Raw genomic sequence first — 6000 nt, 5'->3', positions numbered from 1 at the left:
TAAAATTGCAATTTTCATTCCCCCCCCATAGTACACTTCATCCATTCCTGGAAAATAAATTTTGGGAATACCTGTCCATTCCAAATGTCCAGTACCCCCCTATACACCTTCCCCAGGGGGTGTACTGCCTGTAATAGGGTCACATGTGGGTGTTCCTTTTTTTATATCTGCTGAATGTATGTAACTGTTAGCTACTGATATGCCATAGGCCTCAAATGCAAACAGACCTCTATGACTCTTGAGCCCTGTAGTGTGCCCACACAGCATGTTACCCCATATATGGGGTATTTCCATACTCAGAAGCAATGGGGTTACAACATTTGTGGGGCATTTTCTCCTATTACCCCTTGTGCAAATGAAAAATTTGGGGTAAAACCCTATTTTGTCATTTTATGGACCACTGTTCAAAACACCAGTGAAGTGTAAATACTCACTGTACCCCTTGTTATGTACCTTGAGGGGGTGTCATTTCCAAAATGATGGCACTTGAGGGGGGGTCCCACTGTTCTGGCTCCATGGTAGCTCTGTAAATGCTCAAGGCCCCTTTCTCCAAAAGTAGAATGGCGCTCCTGCTCTTCTGAGACCTGGTGTGCACCCGCAGAGCAGTTTACATCCAAATATGAGGTATGTCCTTGAAATATGAGGTATGTCTCTGAAATGTATTTACACATTTACGGGGACATTTTCTCCTATTATCACTTGTGAAAAGAAAAAATTTGGGGTAACCCCAGCATTTTAGTTTAAAAAATCTAATTTTTACTTTTCACATCCCACTTTAATGAACATTTATCAAACACCTGTGGGGTGTTAAGGCTCACTGTACCCCTTGTTACGTTACTTGAGTTGGGTAGTTTCCAAAATAGTATGCCATTTGTTTTTTTGTTTTCTTTTGCTGTTCTGGCACTATAGGGGCTTCCTAAATGTGACATGCCCTCCAAAATCCATTTCAGCAAAATTTGCATTCCAAAAGCCAAATGTGACTCCTCTTCTGAGCATTGTAGTGCACCCGCAGAGCACTTCATGTCCACACATGGGGTATTTCCATATTCAGAAGAGATGGGTTTACAAATTTTTGGGGGGCATTTCTCCTATTACCCCTTGTAAAAATGTTAAATTTGGGGAAGAAAATGCATTTTAGTAAAGATTTTGAATTTTCTCCTTCACCTTGCTACTATTCCTGTGAAACACCTAAAGGTATAACTCACTTACTGAATGTCATTTTGAATACTTTGAGGGGTGCAGTTTTTATAATGGGGTAATTTATGGGGTATTTCTAATATGAAGGCCTTTCAAATCCACTTCAAAACTGAACTGGTCCCTGAAAAATGCAGATTTTGAAAATTTTGTGAAAAATTGGAAAATTGCTGCTGAACTTTGAAGCCCTCTGATGTCTTCCAAAAGTAAAAACTCATAAATGTTATGATGCAAACATAAAGTAGACATATTGGCCCGCATTTATCATTGTCTTTAGACTATTTTTTGTGTCTAAAAAAGGGTCAAAAAAGGAGCAAGCAGGGTTTTTGCACCTTTTTTTGCCCCTTTTTGTTTACACATTTCTGATTTTGAGTTGTAATCCACTGATTTTGGCAATACACATAATATGGACGGGTTTTATCAACTGCGCCTTTTTGTGAAAAGGAGCAAAAAAGGCGCAAAGCCATTGAAAAGTCTCTAAAACTACACCAGCCCAGACTTAGCTTAGCTTTTTGGTGTATGTGAAGAGTAAAACTTCAGAAAATGTGACCTGCACAAAATGTTATCAAATGCCCTTTGACCATTTAATAAATTTGGTGTTTCTACACATCACTAGCACACAAAAAAAAGGTGTAAAAAAATACTTCACTTACACTACAATGATAAATGTGGCCCATTGTTTATGTGAATCAATATATCATTTATTTGGGATGTCCATTCATCTTATAAGCAGAGAGTTTAAAAGAATGCAACATTTTCAAATTTTTTATCAAATGTTGGAATTTTTCACCAAGAAAAGTATCGACGAAAATTTACCACTAACATAAAGTAGAATATGTCATGAAAAGAAAATCTCCGAATCAGAATGATAAGTAAAAGCATCCCAGAGTTATTAATGCTTAAAGTGACAGTGGTCAGAATTGCAAAAAATGCTCTGGTCCTTAAAGGGGTACTCCGGTGGAAAACAAGTTTTTTCTAATCAACTGGTGGCAGAAAGTTAAACAGATTTGTAAATTACCTCTTTTTAAAAATCTTAATCCTTCCAGTACTTAACAACTGCTGTATACTACAGAGGAAGTTGTGTTGTTCTTTTCTGTCTGACCACACTGCTCTCTGCTGACTCCTCTGTCCATGTCAGGAACTGTCCAGAGCAGGATAGGTTTGCTATGGGGTTTTGCTCTGACTCCGGACAGTTCCTGACATGGACAGAGGTGTCGGCAGAGAGCAATGTGGTCAGACAGAAAAGAACTCAACTTCCTGTGGAGCATAGAGCAGCTGATAAGTACTGGAAGGATTACGATTTTTAAATAGAAGTAATTTACAAATCTGTTTAACTTTGTGGCATTAGTTCATTTAAAAAAATGTGTTTTCCACTGGAGTACCCCTTTAAAGGGGTTATCCAGGAAAAAACATATTTATATATATCAACTGGCTCCAGAAAGTTAAACAGATTTGTAGATTACTTCTATAAAAAAATCTTAATCCTTTCAGTACTTATGAGCTGAAGTTGAGTTGTTCTTTTCTAAGTGCTCTCTGAGGACACCTGTCTCGGGAACTGTCCAGAGTAAAAGCAAATACCCATAGCAAACCTCTTCTACTCTGTGCAGTTCCCGAGACAAGCAGAGATGTCAGCAGAGAGCACTGTTAACAGACAGAAAAGAATAACTCAACTACAGCAGCTGATAATTATTGGAAGGATTAAGATTTTTGAATAGAAGTAAGTTACAGATCTGTTTAACTTTCTAGAGCCAGTTGATATATAAAAATTTTTTATTTTTTTTCCCTGGAATAACCCTTTAAGGTGAAAATGGGCTTGGTCCTTAAGGGGTTAACTAAAATTCAACCTGTTTCATGGAATCCTGGCTTCAGAGGTCTCATTCCTAGGTTTTGTGTGCTGGGACAGCTTGTAACTCACCAATGAAAGTTGCGTTACACCCGGTGCTCACCACACTGATCTGTTTCTATTTGTTTTGTGTATCCTGTGTTGAAAACTTTTTTTGCCTTTGCTATCTCTCTTTGCTTAATTTGTTCTCCCAAGTCTAAGGCATGTTTTATGGAAAATATGTGAACATCTCTGGTAAAAATTACGATTTCGATAAATCGGACGGCTCGCTGGACCTTTTTGAATAGCAACCTTTGGAGGCAGAAAATAAACCCATCTCATACTAATATGTAGAATGTTGTACTGCATAATGTATTTCCACTGGAATTACTATCACATCTTTTCGGGAAGGAGAAGATAGTAATTTGCATTTTTTGCAGGATCATTTATACTTTTAATTAATCCTCCCGTGTTCGGCAGAGATTTGCAGCTAATTAGTTTCTCTTTTTCTTTGTTTTGTCGACGTATTATTTATGTTTACTGCGATAAAGTTAATTCTGTAGCTAATGCTGCGCTTGTTCGCTGCCGTATACATTTCACTGGAGATGATGTAAACTGATAATATCTGAGTCGATTATATGCTCTTCATCATCTTAATTATTATTTGGAATTAATTAGACTCATCTGCATCTGTCTCAAAACAAACTCATAGGCCTCCCGTTTACCACGGAGTATATGCCAGACTTGGACATAAACTGCACCAGATTAGATAAAAGGTTTAGTAAAAATAAAAAAAAGTAAAAAAGAATTTAAAGGACGGAGAAAAAGTGGGAGGGATTTTATGCTTAATTGTGGAGCCATTTACAACCAAGGTGAAAGCCACACCCACCTCAAGTGGGTGTGGTTTCACCCACATGTGGGTGTTTGCTTCAAATTTTGATGCACAGTGTAGATTTGTTTTTGTAACTTTTAGATGGTCTCAAAATACAAATTTTGTGCACATTTTTGTTAAAGGGGTTATCCAGGAAAAAAAAAAAACTTTTTTTTTATATCAACTGGCTCCAGAAAGTTAAACAGATATGTAAATTACTTGTATTAAAAAAAATCTTAATCCTTTCAGTACTTATGAGCTTCTGAAGTTGAGTTGTTCTTTTCTGTCTAAGTGCTATCTGATGGCACGTGTCTCGGGAACCGCCCAGTTTAGAAGCAAATCCCCATAGCAAACCTCTTCTATTCTGTGCAGTTCCCGAGACACGTGTCAACAGAGAGCACTTAGACAGAAAAGAACAACTCAACTTCAGAAGCTCATAAGTACTGAAAGGATTAAGATTTTTTTCATACAAGTAATTTACAAATCTTTTTAACTTTCTGGAGCCAGTTGATATATATGAAAAAGTTTTTTTCATGGATTTCACCTTTAATTCTCTATCCTAGACTGAGGTAAGACTGTACGACAGTCTGTCAACTGTTGACTGCTCGACAAACTTTGCATAATATCAATAGCAAATACAAGCCACTTTTTAATGTTTCCTATTAGAGAAAAATGCTTCTTTCTCCACTTATCAGGCTTCTTCTCTCATTTCCCTAAACCAGTGGTCTCAAACTGTGGCCTTCCAGATGTTGCAAAATTTCATCTCCCAGCCTGCCCGGACAGCCAACGGCTGTCTGGGCATGCTGGAAGTTGAAGTTTTGCAACATTTGGAGGGCCACAATTTGAGACCACTGCCCTAAACTCAACACTAACTCTAAAAGAGAGGGATTGCAGCTCAATGAGGTGTCAGGTTACAGCTGCCTAAAGAAGTCTAAGGAGAGGGGAGCAATACCGAGAGAGGACTTCCAGGAGTAGTGGGTTTCAGTGGCACTGACCAGGATTAGACACGTCAAGTAGGTAAGAGAAGTCATTTTAAAATAAATCCTTCTCTTACCTACTTGACGTGTCTTCTCCTGGTCAGCGCCACTGAAACCCACTGCTCCAGGAAGTCCTCTCTCGGTATTGCTCACCTGGCTGGGACGGCAGCAGACTGGGCCCCTCACTCACTCACGTTGACCATTGTTGTGTGTGAGCTCACACAACCGCCTCTGGTAAGGATTAATCCAATATTCGATTTTTGGACCCTAGACCGGCGGTTTTACTCTATGGAACACTCTTCCTTTTCTTTGAAGGAGATGGGAAGGAAAGGAGGATTATTTGCAAAGAAAGGTGCAAAACAAGCTCTAAGAAGAAGAAGAAGCTCCAGTAAGTGTTGTATATCACCCAAGTGCTAGATTCACAGTCTACACTGCTCAGTACTACTCTATTATGTCCTTCATGCTGCTGCTTCTGAGGAGTATGATCCCCTCTGATGTGTGCAATATATAAAGGCATCAAAGAAGTCAGGCTCCACCCACTGGCTCAGATACAACTGAAAATTGAGGGGAAACTACTATAAAATGCCATATATAAGTTATAAAATGGCCAATGCAATGAATGTAACGAAACTTTCTGCAACAAATATTGTCTTACTATTCACCAATATTTTTATAAAATCCTTCTTATCCATAAATTTAGGGTAAGTCTAACATATCCATATTACTTACTCTTTTATTGATCTCCTTCTGTGTCTCTGTTGGTTTCCCATTAAAAAATAAAATTAAAAAATACACTGTTATAAATGAATCCTAAAAAGTCATTGAAAAAGTCCATTTATTCAATTTATCTTGATTAAATTTTACTCACTTGTGAAAAATACTCTTAGAAGACAATTTGGTTAAAAACAGCATTTCAAAAGATGTTTGACTTTGATTGACTTTTAGTTCTGTGAAATATTTTGGCTTAAAGGGTGTTTTTTTAATATTTGTTTTATATTGATAAACTATCCCATTCAAGTTCAGCTAAATACTAGTTTAAAGGGGTACTCCGGTGAAAACCTTTTTCCTTTTAAATCAACTGGTGGCAGAAAGTTAAAAATATTTGTATATTACTTCTATTAAAAAATCTTAATCCT

This window comes from Hyla sarda, chromosome 6 (assembly GCF_029499605.1).
Source record: "Hyla sarda isolate aHylSar1 chromosome 6, aHylSar1.hap1, whole genome shotgun sequence".
NCBI lineage: Eukaryota > Metazoa > Chordata > Amphibia > Anura > Hylidae > Hyla > Hyla sarda.
This window is presented reverse-complemented; position numbering follows the sequence as displayed.